A 20,294-nucleotide genomic window follows, 5' to 3' on the forward strand; every position below is an offset into this window, starting at 1 on the left:
CCACTCCCTGGGTGAAGAAATTCCTCCTCATTTCTGTCCTAAATGGCTTACCCCTTATCCTTAGACTATGACCCCCGGTGTGGAGATGCCGGAGTTGGACTTGGGTGGACAAATGTAAGAATTCACACAACACCAGGTTATAGTCCAACAGATTTATTTGAAATCACAAGCTTTCGGAGCACTGCTCCTTCGTCAGGTGAAGTGGAGAGATGCATAAAAACACAGCTTACACAACACGGAGAACCTTTACACAACAGGAAACACATTACTCAATATGGGATATCTTTACAAAGCAGACAACATCTCTAAACAACAGGGAAAACCTTTACACAACAGAGAACATCTTTAAACAAAAGAGAACAACTTTATATAACAGGGAACATCTTTACACAACCGGGAATGTCTTTACACAGCAGAAAGCACCTTCATGCAAGTCCCTCTTCATCTCAGTCCCCGTTTCCCTGTCTGCCTACCTCACTCTCTGTTTCTCTCGCAGTCTCGGTTTTCCCTCAGTCTCTGTCTCTCCCTCATGTTAATCGGTCTGTCTGTCTCTCTCTCTCTCTCTGGTTTCTTCAGTGTCTTTCTCAGTCCCTCCCATTGTGTGGCCAGAAAGACCCTTGCTGGTTTGCTGTGTGTCATTTTGTGACTGTCCCATTGTCGGTGGAGTAATACTGAGTGTCCTTGTGACATTATGCAGCCATGTGAGCCTGCCAACACGGTGTGGCGGGGTCCGGGTCTCTGGGCTGTTTGACGGCTATGCTATATCGTACAACACAGCCTGGATGCTTAAATTTGTCTCGCTAACACACAGCACCGTGAGGCATCGGAACTTAAACACCCGCCGGGATCCTGCACCAGTCGACAGCCGAGCGGCACCGCGGAAGCGTGCTGTGCCCATAACCCAGAGGTCGATGGATCGAAATCCATCCTCTGCTATTTGCATTCTTATTTACACCAACAATAAAAACCTCTATTGCTACACACAATCAAATCACACTTTACTTACACCAACTTCCTGCTTGCAATACACAACAGGGATAAATTATTAATTAAATTTACAATGGGTGTGTTCCAACAAAGATCCATTTATTAGTGTTGCCCTGTGAACAGGTAGCTTCTTCTGATCTAGTGGGTTGCATCAGAAGAGAGTTGACGATCACGAATTTAATTTCCTTTTGTTTCCCCTTTTACTTACAAGACCAAGCCACATTTCAATCACCAGTCACTAGTTTCAGATTCCGCAGAGTAGTGATGTGGTAGCGTGGCCGTGGTCTGATGCGCTGGATTAAACGTCCAGTTTTTTCGGGATGCGAGAGTGCGAATCCCACCGCTGCCCGATATTGCAGCATTTGCAAATTTCGTTACTTGAACAACAGCCGTAAACCGTGCAGGGGTGTCGGTCTTGTTCAGTATTATGTCACCTTTTCCTTCAGTTGTTATTGGCAGACAGATCTGATTGCAGAATTTCCTCTGGTCCATAATTGGCCTGAACACCGTCCCGAACACGACAAACACAGCCACCCAACCAACTGAATTCAGCTCGTTCACTCACTCGTCTCCACACCTGCTGCCTCTCACTTATTCAGATATGCACCACTTTTACAATTTTGTTATTTCCATTTTTTGCAATCTGTCGACCGCGCCCCCCATTGCTGTCAATCTCGCACCCACCATCTCTCCGTCCTTTCCCCGTTCGCCCTTCCAATCTTGCCGGTTCAACAGCCCCTCCCATTTGCTCCTGTGCTCCAATCCGATTAATGTAACACGAGTATCTTTTGTTCAATCTAACCTATCCAGACAGTGAAAGTTACATTAAGACATGGTTCAGAGAAGATCCATTCTGTAAAAAAAAGGGTGGGGGGGATCTGGACTCTGACTTCAGGATGTGAGTCAGATGTGTTTTTCATACCATTAGTCTGAGGAAGTTGTGATTCGCTGGGCAAACTTTTCCTATTGTTCTCTCCTCTTATAATTGTGATACATTTCAGGCTCAATGCGTCAGGTTTTATTGATCACACTTTACACTTTACTTACAGCAACTTCCTTCTTCAGTAAACACAAGAACCTTCCACACAACTTTCAAATAACTTTATTCGCGACAATATTAGCTGCAAATGCTGCAAACTTGGAGCAGCCTTGGCCTTCCCTTTCTCTCAACGCATTCCTGCAGCGCCGCCTCTCCAGCACCAGATGGTGCTCTTGGCCTTTACACAACAAGGAATACCTTCACACAAGACGGAACACCGTTGCACAACACGGAGAACCTTTACACAACAGGAAACACATTACTCAATATCGGACATCTTTACAAAGCAGACAACATCTCTAAACAACAGGGAAAACCTTTACACAACAGAGAACATCTTTACGCAACAGTGAACAACTTTATATAACGGGGAACATCTTTACACAACAGGGAATTTCTTTACACAGCAGAAAGCACCTTCATGCAAGTCTATCTCCTCATCTCAGTCCCCGTTTCCCTGTCTGTCTACAAACCCTCTCTGTTTCTCTCGAAGTCTCGGATTTCCCTCAGTCTCTGTCTCTCCCTTGTGTTATTCGGTCTGTCTCTCTCTCTCTCTCTCTCTTGTTTATTCAGTGTATTTCTCTATCCCTCCCTTTGTGTGGCGAGAAAGACCCTTGCTAGTTTTCTGTGTGTCATTTTGTGTCTGTCCCATTGTCGGTGGAGTAATACTGAGTGTCCTTGTGAAATTACGCAGCCATGTGAGCCTGCCAACACGGGTGCTGCGGGGTCCGGGTCTCTGGGCTGTTTGACGGCCATGCTGTAGCTTTCAACATAGCCTGGATGCTGAAATTTGTCTCGCTAACACACAGCACCGTGGGGCATCGGAAGCGAAGCACCAGCCGGCATTCTGCACCAGCCGATAGCAGAGTGGCGCAGCGGAAGCGTGCTGGGCTCGTAACCGAGTGATCGATGGACCAAAACCATCCTCTACTATCAGCATTCTTATTTACACCAACAATAAAAACCTCTTTTGCTACACACAATCAAATCGCACTGATTTTATCACACTTTACTTACAACAACTTCCTGCTTGCAATACACAACAGGGATAAATTATTAATTAAATTTACAAAGGGTGTTTTCCAACAAAGATCTATTTATCAGTGTTGCCCTGTGAACAGGTAGCTTCTTCTGATCTAGTGGGTTGCATCAGAAGAGAGTTTGCCGATCACGAATTTAATTTCCTTTTGTGTCCACTTTTACTTAGAAGACCAAGCCATATTTCAATCACCAGGCACTAGTTTCAGATTCCACTGAGTGTTGCTGTGGTAGCGTGGCCGAGCGGTCTAAGGTGCTGAATTAAGGCTCCAGTTTCTTCGGGGCGAGGGTTCGAAACCCACCCCTGCCAGATATTGTGGCATTCGTAAATTTCGTCGCTTGCCTAAAAACCGTGACAGGCATGGTGGTTTTGTTCAGTATTATGTCACCTTTTCCTTCAGTTGTTATTGGCAGACAGATCTGATTGCAGAATTTCATCTGGTCCATAATTGCCCTGCTGTCAATGTCGCACCCACCATCTCTCCTTCGTTTCCCAGTTCGCTCTTCCAAACCTGCCGGTTGAACAGCAGCTCCCATTGGCTTCTGTGCTCCAATCAGATTAATATAACACGAAGATGTTTTTTCAATTTTGTACATTAAAAAAAGAATATGGGGGGATCTGGACTCTGTGTTCAGGATGTCAGTCGGATGTGTTTTTCATGCCATTAGTCTGAGGAATTTGTGATTAGGAGGGCAAATATTCCCTACTATTCTCTCCTCTTATAATTATGATAAATTTCAGGCTCAATGCGTATGGTTGCTTTACTTACAGCAACTTACTTCTTGCAATAAACACAAGAACCTGCAACACAACTTTCAAATCAGCTTATTCACACCAACATAAGCTGCAAATGCTGCAAACTTGCAGCAGCCTTGGGCTGTCCCTTTCTCTCAACGCATTCCGGCAGCGCCGCCTCTCCAGCACCAGATGGTGCTCTTGGCCTTTACACAACAGGGAATACCTTCACACAAGACGGAACACCGTTACACAACACGGAGAACCTTTACACAACAGGAAACACATTACTCAATATCGGACATCTTTACAAAGCAGACAAAATCTCTAAACAACAGGGAAAATATTTGCACAACAGAGAGCATCTTTACACAACAGGGAACAACTTTATATAACAGGGAACATCTTTACACAACCGGGAATTTCTTTACACAGCAGAAAGCACCTTCATGCAAGTCTCTCTCTTCATCTCAGTCTCCGTTTCCCTGTCTGTCTACAAACCCTCTCTGTTTCTCTCGCAGTCTCTGTTTTCCCTCCATCTCTGTCTCTCCCTCGTGTTATTCGGTCTGTCTGTCTCTCTCTCTATCTCTCTCTCTGGTTTCTTCATTGTCTTTCTCTGTCCCTCCCTTTGTGTGGCCAGAAAGACACTTGCTAGTTTGCTGTGTGTCACTCTGTGTCTGTCCCAATTGGCGGTGGAGTAATACTGAGTGTCCTTGTGACATTATGCAGCCATGTGAGCCTGCTGATGTAAGCCCCCAAAGTGTGGACTAAGTGATATACAAAGTCGACAACACTGGCTTGTTATAAGAAAGACAGACCCAATAATTGAAGTAAAAACGGTTTATTCAGGCCTGGGGAGCTATGGCTCTTGCGTCCCAACACAAGGCTCCAACTCCACCGAATCTCTTGAGGTTCTCACAGTTATACAAAACTTAAGGCCCTGCCCTAAAGGCGGGGATAAGCTTATTAACATATACAGAATTATAGTTAAATTGTAATTATAAAACCATGACATTCCATTCTTCCAGTCGCTTACAAATCTCACATTTCGTTATCAGTTGGTCTTGTTACTTTCTCATGACACGGGCCTCAATTTTATTACTTTACGATCGTCCATTTGCTGTTGTCAGATGGCTTGGTCTTTCTAAGTATTTCTCTAAGATAGTAGATCTTTCCAAAGCGGGCAATCCGCAGACTTTCTGTCTCTCTCTCTTGAATTATTTCTACAGAGCAAAAACACTTTAGTTAGTTAAAAGAATAGAACCCTATTGAGCTTCACACTTAACAAACCCTTAAGTGCAAGGGTGTCGACTCGCGTGGCCGAACCCATATATCTCTCCCTCTTTCTAAGGGGTTGTTTTGACAGTTTTAATCTCTCCGCAGTTAACCCATAGTCCTGTTTAAACCTTATATGAGTTTATACAATTTTTACAGACTTCTATTGATCAACTCAGAGCACAAATTAACCTATTCCCTCCATTTTATATATTGGTGTTATAGATGAATCCTGGTTTGTTTTACCTTATTAAATCCAATTTTTAATATCTTACTTCAGTCCCCCCTTTTGACCTTTGGACAATTGCTCCAAACAGGTCAACGTGTATTTCCACTTCCTGGTGTCTGCCAGAGCGTGCACTCCCTGGCCTTCTACCAGTTTAGGTTATACATGTATATATATCTTATCAATTTGGAGGCCGACTTCCCCCCCCTTGTGGTATGGTGGTCTTTCCTTTACGGTGGTCTTTCCTTTAGGGTGGGCTTTCCTTTATGCACTCCGTCCGGTGTAACCATTCCCGGGGCCCCTTAGACCCTACACTAATGGTTGAGGCTTTCCTGCTCAAGCCTGTCCCTCATTCCCACGTGGGGTGTGTGACGTGCCAATTCGAGACTGTCATCACACACCAGTCCTCATTTACCACCCTCCTTCTGCCACCCTCCTTCTGCCACCTCCATCTTACGGTTGGCCGGCCCGGTCTTTAATTACCATGCCCAATTAATCCCACATAATTTCAGGGCTTCCCATCGCGTCTTACACCATTTGCCTTGGAGAGGCAGGGGAGTTGTCCATTCTTAACATCGCTACCTGCCCCTCCTCAGGCTCTACTTCCTTCACCGCACCAATTTCGGCCTTACTCATTCTGGCACAAAGGCACTGGAGAAATAAAAATACACAATATATCAGAATAACAATCAAGAGGAATATCATTATGCCTTGTACCACCGAGGCGCCCACAGTCCCCGACCATCCTGGTCCCCAATTATCAAAATATGAGGAAGTGGGTGAGTTTCCTCTAATGTTGTACTAATATCTTTTTGTTGTTTCTTTAAGCCTTCTATTTTATGATAGTACTTTAAAATTTCCTTCGTTTCCTGCCGTAACTTCTGCCAAGCTTCCTCTAACTTAGGAATTGCCTTGGGCTCTGGTATGACATAAGTTTCAACCCTTTTTAGTAAGTCTCATATTATCAAATGACCAGGTTTTCCTATCTGTGTAGGTATCTTTAGACCAAAACAACGGTTTGGTTGGGGAATGGTATAAGCCATATCTTGATATTCATATTTCTGTTCAATTGTGGTGACACAACAGGTCCCATTGTTCCTTGATGCTACCCGGGTCCGGTGTATCCCCTTGGGTGAACCTCGAGGGTGCAATTGGTAATTTTCGCAAATCCGCACTCGGACGTGTCTCCCTCGGTGGGGGTGTGTGTGCACACCCATGTCCTTCCCTTGTGGTGGCACCCGTCCACTACCACCCCCCTTTAGGTTTCATTCTTCTGTTTATTATCTTCATCCCTTTCCCAAAGCACCTTGGTAGGGACATCATGATATTTAACCCACTTTCCCTTTGTACTTCTCATATATTAATCACGTCGTATCGAAGTTGTCCCCCTTCTGGGAATTGTGGGATGGCCAGTACAAAGCCAATCATCTTAGTCCATGGGGTCAGACAATCGCCTGCCCAGTGTACTTGTCCCATTTTACATTCCTTACATAGGCTTTTTTTTGTGTCAATCCAAGGTTCCAGATCCTTATTAGTAATCCAATCAGGGATCTGTCCATTATTTATTTGCCTCATGTTATGCTGAGCATTCGACAATATCCATGAGCCCTACGTGGCACATATTAGTTCCTTATCGGTTTGGCGAGAAGCATTATTAAGTCTATCAATAATTGTATTGATTGTTTCTGCATGGGGGGCTACTATCTCTTCCACCCCCGACAATTGCATTATTGTTTGGTTTCCCTGCCAGTGTCAATTGCTGGCTATTTCCAGTAGCTTGTTTTAGTAACTTCTCTATTTTTGCTTGTAATTCTTCTACTCCTTCGTTTACTCCTTCTATGTCCAAGCTATTGACTGTTGCTAACCCGGCCGCATACCCTGCTCCGGTCGTTTCCAATACTCCCGTTTCTTACATCTTTGTAAGATAGATTTTTCCTGTGGATCCTCTAATTGTTTTACCCACAGGGAGTTCCAAGTTTGTTTTGTATCTCAAAAGTACTCATATTAATGGCAAGCTTAGTAACTCTATGTGCTACAGTAAAATACACCTCATCCTGTGTTCTCCTTATTACTAATCCCCCTCGATAATGGCAATACTTATATTTATCCCTAGAATCAAGGCGAGGACGCTCCATCTCATTCCGGACGTCCAATGTTCCTGTAATTACAAAAAGGGGGCTGGTCGTCACCAGCCAGTTAGAATTATTCTGCTCTTATCCATTTTATCAGTTCAAAATGCTGTACATCTGGTTCATTTCTTGTTCTGTGGCTCTGTCCCCAGACATACCTGAAGATGCAAACTATGGCATATAATATCATCATACACAGCCTATTATCATCATACACAGCGCTATCATTGATATATGTAGTAACTCCCCTTCCCATTCTTTATATCTTATAGTATACTCCTCACTCTGTCAAAAAGGGCACCATCTCTGGTTTACTTATTGTCTTTCTTATATATTTTTAACTGGGTCCAGTGTTTCCACCTTCCTTTACCCGTTCCAGACCCATCTACATGAGCACGTGTCATTATTCATTGATACTTCATAAGGTCCTGACCATCTGGGTGCTAGCCCTGGTTTGGCTGGTATTATTTCTGCTATCACTTTGCTATCTATTGCTAAGACCTCCTTCTGGTCGTCCCGTGTATCCTGTTCTCGATCCCGTATAATCTGTTGGTCTTTGGCCTCATGTCTCTAACTATCTGTCCAGATTTATCTTTGGGTAACAGGACAGCCTCCCCAGCAGTCTCCCGGCCGTTTGAGACGGTGCTGCAATTAGTTTATAAGATAACTTCCATTTATCAAATCCTAATTTTCCTTCTATCACTGTGGGGAAATACCAGCTTAACATTAAGAAACTTAAATTTAATAATGTCCAATATCTTTAAATTCTATTCAGTAATACTGAAGTTGTTGCTTGGTGAACTCAAACAGCTGTCATTGGAAAGGGTTAACTCCTTCGCAGGCTTTTGAAGGTGGAGCTAAACATTATTGCATCACTCCACGCAACCCAAAAAAACATCCCTGACTGAAAGACAGTTGTGGTTTCACACTTTGATTCAACATAAACATTTGGGCTTCATTGGTCAGATTCCCTCTCTCAGTTGATCGTTTAGCTGTCCATCCTCTTGTGTGCTTTAATTTATTATTACGGACTCTTTGGGTAGGAGAGAGGTTCCTACTAATTCTTTGATTATATTCTTGTCTCTTACGGGTCTTCTCCTGGTGTCATATATCCCTGCCTACTCCCGCTATCATGTAATCAGACACCACCCCAAAGGCATTCCGACTATCTATATAGGTTTACACATTTTCCTTTGGCTACCCCCCTTTGATCAAATCCTGTATAGGCTGGGCCATTTCTACTTTGTTTCCCGGGCCTGCCTGTTTGTTTGACTTATAATCTGGGGGCCAGTACACTTCATTCGCTTTAGGGTCGACTAAAGCTCCTACTTCTCGCAGTATATCTATCCCTAGGATTGTTCCTTCGGTGTTCTCGCATACCCACAACTGTGTAGGTATTGTTATACATCCAATTTCTAGTAAGACTGTTTCGCTCTTATAAGCCCTGATTCTTCGTCCACCGATTCCTGCTATACTAACTGAAAGTTTCGTTCGGGGCAAGGGTAAGTCTGTCAATGAGATTGTGGCTCCTGTGTCTATTAACATTTTTTCACTGTCGGCCCCCTACCAATACGTCAACAAACATCCTCGGATCCCCCTCCCCTCTCTGGCGCGGTCCCTTCCTGCTGCCATCCCTAGAAACTTGCGAGCAATCAAAGCACGCAGCCAGTCCTAATGCCCCTCCCATCTGTTTTTGGGCATTTGTCTCTTCCCTTGTGTCACTATGTATCCTAGGTAGACTACTTCATCCTTCCCTACCTATACCTTTCTAAGGTTTAACTCTAGTCCCGCCTTCTATAAGGCTTCCAGTACCATAGTCAATTAAATATTGTAGAGGGACCTGCCACTATCAGATATTCTTGCGGAGTGGAGTTATCTTATTCAATTCGGACTACACCAATTTACATCAACCAGAATTTCACTGTGGCCACAATGAAAGTCTGGTTTTAATAGGTTAATTTACCTCATAACTTCAAGGTTAGATCTTAGACTGAAACTTAATCTTTCATTAAACAAACTTTTTGTTGCTCTTCTCAGTTTTTACACTTCAGCTTAACTCAAATTGTAATAGGTTTTTTTCATTCTGAGGGCACAATCTTATTTGCACATTCTTAAACTTCCAAAATCCCCGACAAGACAAAGGGGTTAAATGCTTTTACTTTAACACAGAGAAGTGGGTGGAGCTACAACACACAGCAGACATTTGTTTTTCTTAACGGACAGATTTTCAGACAAAGGAATATTGAATCCTCTTAAACATTCCTAATCAGGAAAACATCCACACTCACACATTTTTATACAAATTGTAATTTCAGCATATGTCTAAGGTTCCTTTCACTCAGTAAATCTCGTGTTTTACTTGTCTTGGTACAGATGCTAATAACTTCCATGTTGGTAAAGCTTTAAGTTTATCTTTTCCTTCCTTTTTAAATCTGACTCAACAGCTTTCCCTAGTTTCCAAATCCCTGTTTGTTTGTTTTGTTTTTTGCTGGGGTTTCAAATTGGTTCGCCTGCAAATTAGATCTTTTTCCTACTTTATCTCTCCCTTCTGTTTCAATTCCTTACATTATCTGTTGCCTCTTTATCTTTAGCTCCTCCCCACCAAGCCTTTGGCTCTCTGCACTGTTTCGTTTTATTTTCCAGGAGTCGGGTTACTTGCTTTCTGTTAGTCACTTCGTTTTGTTAGACACACACCAACCCTTTAGTTCCGAGGTTTCGGTACTGTGGGATCTGTAGCTCCCAGCGTCCTACTTGATCCTGGCCATCACGTGGGACTACTGTCCTCTTAATTCAGGCTCAGGCTAGGTGCTGGGGACAGACCTCACCCTTGTCCGTTCTAACCTCCTTATGACCGTAGGGTTTTATCTCATTCACTCACCACGGTGCACCCATTCATTCAATTGTTGAGATTTCGCCATCTCACGGATAAAGAGGATTTCCCGTCTCCCCGGGGTAGGGGTCTTTCCGCCCCTGTCGGTTCGCCTACCTACGGCTAAATGAGGACTTCTCTGCCTCCCGGGGTTTTTCCGCCCCGTCGGTTCGCCTACCTACGGCTAAATGAGGACTTCTCTGCCTCCCGGGGTTTTCCGCCCCGTCGGTTCGCCTACCTACGGCTAAATGAGGACTTCTCTGCCTCCCGGGGTTTTCCGCCCCGTCGGTTTGCCGCTATACGGCTTAGGGAACACCTTATCCCTATCTTTTTAACCGCCTTCAATTAAGGGTGTCTTTCTTTTTATAGTTCTTTTATACGTCGATTCTGACTCACCGTCTTGCCAGCGATTAACCCCTAATTTTACAGGTGGTAATTAAAACATACACACCCGTCTTAGGTTAACGCTGTCCGAGAGTCTGGTTCAGAACGCGTATCCCATCCTCGTCGCCAATTGATGTAAGCCCCCAAAGTGTGGACTAAGTGATATACAAAGTCGACAACACTGGCTTGTTATAAGAAAGACAGACTCAATAATTGAAGTAAAAACGGTTTATTCAGGCCTGGGGAGCTATGGCTCTTGCGTCCCAACACAAGGCTCCAACTCCACCGAATCTCTTGAGGTTCTCACAGTTATACAAAACTTAAGGCCCTGCCCTAAAGGCGGGGATAAGCTTATTAACATATACAGAATTATAGTTAAATTGTAATTATAAAACCATGACATTCCATTCTTCCAGTCGCTTACAAATCTCACATTTCGTTATCAGTTGGTCTTGTTACTTTCTCATGACCCGGGCCTCAATTTTATTACTTTACGATCGTCCATTTGCTGTTGTCAGATGGCTTGGTCTTTCTAAGTATTTCTCTAAGATAGTAGATCTTTCCAAAGCGGGCAATCCGCAGACTTTCTGTCTCTCTCTCTTGAATTATTTCTACAGAGCAAAAACACTTTAGTTAGTTAAAAGAATAGAACCCTATTGAGCTTCACACTTAACAAACCCTTAAGTGCAAGGGTGTCGACTCGCGTGGCCGAACCCATATATCTCTCCCTCTTTCTAAGGGGTTGTTTTGACAGTTTTAATCTCTCCGCAGTTAACCCATAGTCCTGTTTAAACCTTATCTGGGTTTATACAATTTTTACAGACTTCTATTGTTCAACTCAGAGCACAAATTAACCTATTCCCTCCATTTTATATATTGGTGTTATAGATGAATCCTGGTTTGTTTTACCTTATTAAATCCAATTTTTAATATCTTACTTCACTGCCAACACGGGTGCTGCGGGGTCCCGGTCTCTGGGCTGTTTGAAGGCCATGCTGCAGCTTTGAACACAGCTTGGATGCTGAAATTTGTCTCGCTAACAGACAGCACCGTGCGGCATCTGAAACTAAACACCAGCCGGCAGTTTGCACCGGCCAACAGCAAAGCGGCGCAGCGGAAGCGTGCTGGGTCCATAACTCTAGCGGTCGATGGCTCGAAACCATCTTCTACTATTTGCATTCTTACTTATACCAACAATAAAAAGCTCCATTGCTGCCCACAATCACATCGCACTTAATTTTTAACCACTTTTTACAATTGACTTACTCCAACGTCCTGCTTGTAATACACAACAGGGATAAATTATGAATTCAATTTACAAAAGGTGTGTTTCACAAACATCTATTTATTAGTGTTGCCATGCGAACACGTAGCTTCTTCTGATCCAGTGGGTTGCATCAGAAGTGAGTTTGCCGTCCCGGAATATAATTTCCTTTTGTTTCCACTTTTTATTTTACAAAACCAAGCCACCTTTCAATCACCAGTTACGTGTTTCAGAAATCGCGGTGTGCTGTGGTAGCGGGGCTGAGCGGTCAACGGCGCTGGATTTATTCTCCAATTTCGCCGGGAGCTTGAAGTTCGAATCCCACCGCTGCCACATGTTGCAGCGCTCGTAAATTGCGTCGTAAACAGTGCAGGCTGGCTGGTTTTGTTCACTATCATATCACTTTTTCCTTCAGTTGTTATTGACAGGCAGATACGGTTTGCAGAATTTCGTCTGGTCCATAATTGGCCGGAAACCAGCATTGGAAACTGCAACCATCGTTACCCAACCAACTGAATTCAGACCGTTCACTCACATCTCTCACTAATTGCTGCCTCTCACTTATTCAGATATACAGCACTTTTACAATTATGTTTCTTCCATTTCTTGCAATCTATCGATCGCGCCCCCCCATTGCTGTCACTCTCGCACCCACCATCTCTCCGTCGTTTCCCCGTTCGCCCTTCCAAACTTGCCGGTTCAACAGCATCTCCCATTTGCTCCTGTGCTCCAATCCAATTAATGTAACACGAGTATCTTATGTTCAATCTAACCTATCCAGACAGCGAAAGTTACATTAATACATTGTTAAGAGAAGATCCATTCTGTAATGCAAAAAAAAACTTGGAGGTGATCTGGACTCTATGTTCAGGATGAGAGTCAGATGTGCTTTTCATACCATTATTCTGAGGAAATGTGATTCGGAGGGCAAATATTTCCTATTATTCCCTCCTCTTATAATTATGGTAAATTTCAGGCTCATTGCGGCAGGTATTTTTATCGCACTTTCCGCTTCACTTACAGCAACTTCCTTCTTGCAATAAACACAAGAACCTGCAACAAAACTTTCAAAACACTTTTCTCGCACCAACATAAGCTGCAAATGCTGCAAACGTGGTGCAGCCTTGGCCTTCCCCTTTCTCTCAACGCATTCCTGCAGCGCCGCCTCTCCAGCACCAGATGGTGGCCTTGGCCTTTACACAAGAAGGAATACCTTCACACAAGACGGAACACCATTGCACAACACGGAGATCCTTTACACAACAGGAAACACATTACTCAATATCGGACATCTTTACAAAGCAGACAACATCTCTAAACAACAGGGAAAACCTTTACACAACAGAGAACATCTTCACACAATAGGGAACATCTTTACACAACAGGGAACATCTTTACCCTGCAGAAAGCTCCTTCATGCAAGTCTCTCTCTCTCTCTTCATCTCAGTCTCCGTTGTCCTGTCTGTCCACAAACCCTCTCTGTTTCTGTCGCTTGCTCGGTTTTCCCTCCGTCTCTATCTCTTCCTCGCTTTATTAGGCCTGTCTCTCTCTCTCTGGTTTCTTCAGTGTCTTTCTCTGTCCCTCCCTTTGTGTGGCTAGAAAGACCCTTGCTAGTTTTCTGTGTGGCATTCTGTGTCTGTCCCATTGTGGGTGGAGTAATACTGAGTGTCCTTGTGACATTGTTCAGCCATGTGAGCTTCCCAGCACGGGTGTTGCGGGGCCCGGGTCTCTGGGCTGTTTGAGGGCCATGCTGTTGTTTTCAACACAGCCTGGATGCTGATATTGGTCTCGCTAACACACAGCACCCTGCGCCATCGGAACCGAAACATCAGCCGGGATTCGGCACCAACCGACAGCAGAGCGGCGCAGCGGAAGCGTGCTGGGCCCATAACCCAGAGGTCGATAGATCGATGCCATCCTCTGCTATTAGCAGTCTTATTTACACCAACAATAAAAACCTCTATTGCTGCACACAATCAAATCGCACTTATTCTTATCACACTTCACTTACACCAACTTCCTGCTTGCAATACACAACACGGATAAATTATGAATTAAATTTATATTGGGAGTGTTCCAACAAAGATCTATTAATTAGTGTTGCCCTGTGAACAGGGAGCTTCTTCTGATCTGGTGGGTTGCATCAGAAGAAAGTTGCCGATCACGAATTTAATTTCCTTTTGTTTCCCCTTTTATTTAAAAGACCAAGCCTCATTTCATTCACCAGTTACTATTTTCAGATTCCTCAACCGATTGCTGTGGTAGCGTGGCCGAGCGGTTTAAGGCGCTGGATTTAGGTTCCTGTCTCTTCGGAGATGCGGTTTAGAATCCCACCGCTGCCAGTTATGGTTGAATTTATAAATTTCGATTCACTGAAAGCGTTATACTATGCAGGCCCCACAGTTTTGCCAATATCTATATCACTTCTTAAACTTTCGATGCTATCATTTCTGTTCACGCACACGTCTCCACGTGCGCTGTATCTCACTTACTCCGATTCCACCACTTCTTACAATTTTGTTGCTCCTTGCTGCCACCATCTCACCGCCGCTTCCCTGTTCGCCCTTCTAAACTTCCCGGTTGAACAGCACCTCCCCTCTGCTCCTGCGCTCCATTCCGATTATTATATCACGAATATATTCTCAAGCTGACACAGAGGGAGAAATAGACTGGATTTTAGGCGGTTTTATTTTTCCAGAGAGCAGTAATGCGTTGCACTCCGGTGTTGTGGGAGCTGACTCTCTGATCGCCTTCAAGAAGGATGGGAAAAAACATGGCAGATGGAAGTTAACGCAGAGAAGTGTGACGTTATATATTTTGTTAGGACGAATGAGGAGAGGCAAAATCAACGAAATGGTAGAATTTCAGACGGGTGCATGAACAGAGAGACCCGGCGGTGTATGTGCACAAATCTTTGATGCTGGCAGGACACGGCTGTTAAAAAGCACATGGGAACCTTGGCTTTATCAATAGAGGAATAGAGAAGAAAACTAAAGAAGTTATGCTAAATCTTCCTAAAACACTGGTTACCCTCAGCGGGACTATTGTGTTCAATTATGGCATACACTTTGGGAAGGATGGCTAGGCCTTGGAGAGGGTGCAGGGCAGATTTCTAGAATGGTACCAAGTTATGTGGAGAGATTGGAGAACCTGGGATTGTTCTCCTTAAAGCAGAAACGGTAGAGATTTTCAAAAACTTGAAGTGGTGTGATAGGTCAAGTAGGAAAACTATTTCCTCTGACAATTGGAAAGGTAACCAGAGATAATAGATGTAATATATACTGGCGCGCAGGCGCTTGTTAAGTGCTGGAACACATTACCTAAAATGGTAGTGGAGTCAGATTCAAAGCAACCTCAAAAGGCAATTGGACATGTTTTTGAACGGCAATAATCTGCAGGCTTGTGGGAAAAACGCTGGGGTGTGAGATGAAATTTGACAGTTCTTTCGAAGAGCCGGCACAGGCATGACAGTCTATGACTTTAACTCCTCCATAATGTTAAAGGACTACATGCGCTCTACTCTCAGTCTACTATTTTTCCTATAGGGACGAGGCCAAATATTTCCAGAAGACGTCCTTCTCATTTCCCCTTCCACTGTTCCTGACGATGCCAGAATTCTTCTCTTCACCCACAGTTGCTTCAGGCGCTCCTTCTTCAGCACATACTGAGAAAACACAGGGAGATCAGAAAGAAGAGGCTGCCAGGTCTTCTGTACTGCATTACAATATGGTACCAGTTTTTGGGGATATAGCTCAGTGGTAGAGTGTATGCTTCGCATGTATGAAATTCTCGGTTCACTTCCCAGCATCTCCAAATGTTGTTTTCTGCAAAATGTTGTTTTAGGCGTTCCAGAATCTGAGGCCTCGGTTAAACATTTTTTCCAGTCCTTAAAATCTATCGACCGCACCACTCATGCTGCCACTCTCGCAACCACCATCTCACAGCCACTTCCCCGTTTGCCCTGACAGACTTCCCTGTTGAAAAGCGCATCTCATCTGCTCCTGTGCTCCAATCCGTTTAATATAACAAGAATAACAAGAACCAGGGCAGCACGGTGGCATAGTGGTTGGCACCTGTTACCTCACAGCGTCAGGTAATCCAGGTTCGAATCCGGCTTTACGTGACTGTCTGTGTAGAGTTTGCACATTCTGCCCGTGTTTGTGTGGGTTTTCTCCGGGTGCTCTGGTTTTCTCCCACAGTCCAAAACATGTGCGGGTTCGGTTGATTGACTATGATAAATTGACCGTTAATTTAGGGGGATTAAATACGTGGGGTTACAGGGATAGGGTGGGATATGTGTCGGTGCGGGCTCAATGGGCCGAAATGGCCTTTATCTGCAATGTGGGGTTTCTGTGATTCTCTGAATATATTATCAACCTGTCCAATCTACACAGGGAACGTTACTTTAAGACAACGATAGGAGAAAATACACAGGTGGCGAGCTGGACTGTCTGTTCAGGGTGAGGGTTAGCTTTGTTTTTCATTCCATTAGTCTGAGGAACTTGTGATTGTGAGAGCAAATATTTCCTATTATCTATTGTATAAAAATGGAGTTCTTGTTTCCGTGAAATGGACAGTGGTGAGCATAGTGCTGCTGCATTCTTGCTTCCAATGGGAACAATCGCTTCAGCGATCAGTCTCATGCTTGGCACCCTGGATAATCTACTTCCCTTTTACCAATATTCCAAGTGCGGCTTTCTTGCCATTAAAATCCACCTGGAAAATCGGCGACAGTAGATAATCCATTCTGAACATCATTTTCTACACTTTCCTCAGTTTATCAATTTCATTGATAAGAACGGAAAGATTTGAAGCAATAACAATTGCCAGAGAACGTCAGCTTACTTGCATCGCCCCGCACCCCGATCATGAGACAACAACCAACAAATCACATACAGCGGTTCGAGAACGCCCCCATTACATCTGTCCAATCAGGGCCTGAGGATTGAGATGCTCCATCACATGCAGTTCCAGTACGCTGGAGGACTCAGCTGTGAGCGGATGACTTGTTGCTGTCGCTAGCGCCGCGGCCGAGAAGCGAGCAGCCCCTGCAATCTCTTGTTTTCAGCCAAATGCGAGAGGTATGAATTTCTAATGACAAAATCTTTGACGCTAACTGATTTGGTTGCTGTATTTGAATGCGGTTTAGTGCCTCGCACGGGCCTTGTGATTTTCTTTTTGCTTACGGTTTGCAGTGTGTGATCGCTTAACATTTTGCGACTGAAATTAAATGCAATATCTGATTCAAATTGTTGCTTCAGATGGCGTTCGGTCAAATTGAGGAAATTCGACACTGCGAACGGGATTCAAATCGCCTTTTCTCTTGTGTGCTGCTTTTGTCCCTTTGTATGGCCGCGTGCCTCAGGGAATGTGGTTGGAGAATAAATCTTTGGCTGCATTGTTTTTCCTGCTGATTGTCCATCCAGCTAAACATAGTTTTCTGTGGTGAAATGAATTCAGCAGACGCTACGAAGGAAGAACATATAAATTCTTTCATGGCTTGACTGGGCGGATTCTGAGAGGTTGTTTACCCTGGCTCTGGATCCCGAACTAGGGGTCAAAGTTTCAGAATAAGGGGCCGGCCATTTAAGATTGAGATGAGGAGAAATTGCTTCATTGTAAGGGTTGTGTATCTTTGGAGTTTTCTAACGCAGAGGGCTGTGGTGGTTCAGTCGTTGAGTACATTCCTAACTGAGATGGATGTGTACATTACGGAAATCAAGGTATATGGGGCTAGGTCGGTAATTTTCAGTTGAGGTAGAGGATCAGCCATGATCTTATTGAATGGCGGAGCATAATCGAGGGCCGCATGGCCAAATCCTGCTCCTATTTCTTATGATCTAATGTACCGATTTAGGCCGGCGGTGTTGAGAACTGTGGCTCGTCTGGCTTAGTTCATTAAATAAGCATCGCAGTAGGAAGCAGCATCAACTGGAAGGTGGCTGCGCGGAAGACGTGCATTTTCTTCAATGGGTTGTAAAATAAAATATTTTCGACGGTTAAAATTGCTTTGACTATTTCAAGAGCGGTAAATAACGTAGTATTCTCCTTTGGCTTAGGCCTCTCGTAATGTCATAATGGGGTGAAGTGCTTGTTATACTTTCTGCTTGAAACTTTGTTTAATTGTTGCTTTGAATCTCGGCAGAGGAACCGAAAGGCAGCAGTTCAAATTAAGTAAAAACCGATCATTTGGGACGACGTCCTCGGTGCCGTAGTCGGCAGGATTCCAATCTGCGCGGGGAAACCCCAATGGATTTCTAGTCCATCGCCTTAACCACTCGGCCACGACTACCCTGATGGTGGTTTGGACCCACGCAGCTTCTCATTTGCTTCGAAATCGGTGCCTCTGCTGTGAACACTCTGGCACATAATCACATGGGTTCATGTGGAATAATTCCAATTGCAAACATTTTCGTGTCTGTGTCTGTGGCGCAATGGGCCAGCGTGTTCTGCTGTTAATTGAAAGGTTGGTGGTTCGAGCCTACCCAGAGACGTGAATAACTTTTAATTTTTGCAAACTCATCTATTGTTTAAAAATGGAGTCTTTGATTCCGTGAAATGAACAGTGGTGAACATACTGCTGCTGCCTTCCTGTTTCCAATGGGAACAATCGCTTCATCGATCAGTCTTCTGCCAGGCAGCATGGATATTCTACATCCCTTATACCAATACTCCAAGTGCAGCGTTCTTGCATTAAAATCCAGCAGGAAAATCGGCCACAGTGGATAATCCATTCTGAAAACCCTTTCTACACTTTCCTCAGATTTACACATACATGGATTAGAATGGAAAGCTTGCAACTATTAAAATTGCCAGAGAACTGCAGCTTCCTTGCATCGCTCTGCACCCTGATCACATGACAACAACCAACCAATCACATAGAGCGGCGTGGGAACACCCCCATTGAATGTGTCCAATCAGGGCCTGAGGATTGAACTGCTCTGTCACATGCAGTTCCAGTGCGTTGGAGGACTCAGCTGTGAGCGGATGACTTGTTGCTGTCGCTAGCGCCGCGGCCGAGAAGCGAGCAGCCCCTGCAATCTCTTGTTTTCAGCCAAATGTTAGAGGTATGAATTTTTAATGCCAAAATCTTTGACGCTAACTGATTTGGTTGCTGTATTTGAATGCGGTTTAGTGCCTCGCACGGGCCTTGTGATTTTCTTTTTGCGTACGGTTTGCAGTGTGTGATCGCTTAACATTTTGCGACTGAAATTAAATGCAATATCTGATTCAAATTGTTGCTTCATATGGCGTTCGGTCAAATTGAGGAAATTCGACACTACCAACGGGATTCAAATCGCCTTTTCTCTTGTGTGCTGCTTTTGTCCCTTTGTATGGCCGCGTGCCTCAGGGAATGTGGTTGGAGAATAAATCTTTGGCTGCATTGTTTTTCCTGCTGGTTGTCCATCCAGCTAAACATAGTTTTCTGTGGTAAAATGAATTCAGCAGACGCTACGAAGGAAGAACATATAAATTATTTCATGGCTTGACTAGGCGGATTCTGAGAGGTTGTTTACCCTGCTGTGGAGCCCGAACTAGGGGTCAAAGTTTCAGAATAAGGGGCCGGCCATTTAAGATTGAGATGAGCAGAAATTGCTTCATTGTAAGGGTTGTGTATCTTTGGAGTTTTCTAACGCAGAGGGCTGTGGTGGTTCAGTCGTTGAGTACATTCCTAACTGAGATGGATATGTACATTACGGAAATCAAGGTATATGGGGCTAGGTCGGTAATTTTCAGTTGAGGTAGAGTATCAGCCATGATCTTATTGAATGGCGGAGCATGATCGAGGGCCGCATGGCCAAATCCTGCTCCTATTTCTTATGATCTAATGTACCGATTTAGGCCGGCGGTGTTGAGAACTGTGGCTCGTCTGCCTTAGTTCATTAAATAAGCATCGCAGTAGGAAGCAGCATCAACTGGAAGATGGCTGCGCGGAAGACATGCATTTTCTTCAATGGGTTGCAAAATAAAATATTTTCGACGGTTAAAATTGCTTTGACGGTTTCAAGAGCGTTAAGTAACGTAGTATTCTCCTTTGGCTTACGCCTCTCGTAATGTCATAATGGGGTGAAGTGCTTGTTATACTTTCTGCTTGAAACTTTGTTTGATTGTAGCTTTGAATCTCGGCAGAGGAACCGAAAGGCAGCAGTTCAAATTAAGTAAAAAGCGATCATTTGGGACGACGTCCTCGGTGCCGTAGTCGGCAGGATTGCGAACCTGCGCGGGGAAACCCCAATGGATTTCTAGTCCATCGCCTTAACCACTCGGCCACGACTACCCTGACAGTGGTTTGGACCCACGCAGCTTCTCATTTGCATCGAAATCGGTGCCTCTGCTGTGAACACTC

The 20,294-nt window shown here is 44.3% G+C and overlaps 1 long non-coding RNA gene and 1 other non-coding gene across 2 annotated transcripts; both read right to left on the bottom strand.

Annotated features, from left to right (window-relative positions):
* Window positions 1-4,625: 4,625 nt before the first annotated feature.
* On the bottom strand, window positions 4,626-8,810 carry LOC147084551 (uncharacterized). Its single transcript, XR_015075852.1, has 2 exons — window positions 5,834-8,810; window positions 4,626-5,023 (listed from the first exon to the last, which is right to left on the bottom strand). It is a non-coding gene; the product is annotated as an uncharacterized LOC147084551 (long non-coding RNA).
* An 11,332-nt stretch (window positions 8,811-20,142) lies between these two features.
* On the bottom strand, window positions 20,143-20,225 carry trnas-aga (transfer RNA serine (anticodon AGA)). Its single transcript has one exon. It is a non-coding gene; the product is annotated as a tRNA-Ser (tRNA).
* Window positions 20,226-20,294: the final 69 nt, after the last annotated feature.

This window comes from Somniosus microcephalus, unplaced genomic scaffold (genome assembly GCF_052327205.1).
Source record: "Somniosus microcephalus isolate GS21.2 unplaced genomic scaffold, FLI_Smic_1.0 unresolved_chr9, whole genome shotgun sequence".
NCBI lineage: Eukaryota > Metazoa > Chordata > Chondrichthyes > Squaliformes > Somniosidae > Somniosus > Somniosus microcephalus.